The sequence below is a fragment of the Magnolia sinica genome, chromosome 14 (genome assembly GCF_029962835.1).
Source record: "Magnolia sinica isolate HGM2019 chromosome 14, MsV1, whole genome shotgun sequence".
Classification (NCBI taxonomy): Eukaryota; Viridiplantae; Streptophyta; class Magnoliopsida; order Magnoliales; family Magnoliaceae; genus Magnolia; species Magnolia sinica.
In genome coordinates, this window is record NC_080586.1 from 58277190 (window position 1) to 58278724 (window position 1535).

The following is a 1535-nucleotide window of genomic DNA, read 5'->3' on the forward strand; positions in this document are numbered from 1 at the left end:
AGCAAATGTCATGCTCTTAGTCAAGTAAGTTGGGCCTACAACCCGGCCCAAGTATTAAAGTTGATTTGGTGGGCAACCAAGGGCCCATCTACTTGTGTAATCCAGCCCACTAACCCAATACAATAGTATGGTAAAAATAGCCCAAGAGTTTAATGGGCCTATCTGGAAAGTTCTAGCCCAATTGGGCCTAAAGAATTCAACAACCAGCTACATCCATGGACCCGATTAAATTCAACTGTGGTGGGCCTCAAAAGTGCATTTATCAAGCCCAACATTTAAGGAACCAAAGGTATAAATTATTCTCTCTAAGATCTTCACAATGTGGTGGGCCTCACTCCTCAAAAATTCAGCCCAAAGGCCAAGCATAATTATAACATGTTGTTGTCTTAAATTTGGGCACTCCATTGGAGTGGGTCCAGGGCCTCTAAAACTCTGGAAATTGAGGGCCAAGGTCTCTCATCATGCATACAATGAGAGGTAACCTAAAAAGGTGGCCCACTATCAGAGGAAATATTTTTGAATTATGGTTTTATTAAGGCATATTGCTGGACTGTATAGCAGAAAATCTGGCAGTCCAACTATCTTTACCCATTCTTTTGGACGCCCAAATGAGGTCCATTGGAGCTGAAATTTTATAGAGTGATACTACCATAGGTGGGACACACCCCCACAAAATTTTAAATTTTTGGACATCTGTAAATATTTTAATTCATTTAAATAAATCCATCTGTCCTAAAAATCAGACTGATCTGGACGCCATGTTATAATGGGCCGGTCCAGCCATTACTATGGTGTGTACAGGTGTCCATTGGCCTCAAAATTTTGTACGTGGGTCCTAGAATGGGTGGTACAGCTTTATATAAATTTTTATAATTTTCGCATACCCAAAAATATTTTAATAAATTTTGGAATTCTAACCTGTCCAGGGTGGATTGCTGCTGGAACAGTGCAGAAAATCCAGACTGTCCACCTCATTTGGACCATACCTTTGGGACCCCTATGAATGTCAGATTGGGCTGAAATTTGGGAGACATCAAGATGAGATCCCCACCTTTTAGAAAAGTATATTTTGTGATTATGAATAGTCCCCCAAACAGTCCTAAAATCAGGTCCAAAATCAACCAGAAACTGTCCAGAAAATTCTGGACAGCAACATGTACTTGGATAAAATTAATTATATAAGCTAAATAAAAAGGGGAATACTCCAAGAACTAGGTGCTATGGCCCTCCCTAGTGGGCCCCACAAATGTCAAAAATAAATCCCAAGGTTACCACACTTGCATGCATCAATAAAGGTCAGCAAATGGGACACCCAACCATAGTGTAGGTGGGTATGGATGTCCTACCCTAGCTGGACTTTTCTGGACTGTCCAGGCCCACCAAGTGGACCACACACATCATCAGCAACCATAGGAAAGGTAGAATAAGAGAAAAAAATATTTCGGCCATTGGGAGAAGGCTCCGTCACTATTGAGCCTTCCCCAACACAATCACACCCATACATTGCATTTTCATCTATATTTCACCATAGATCT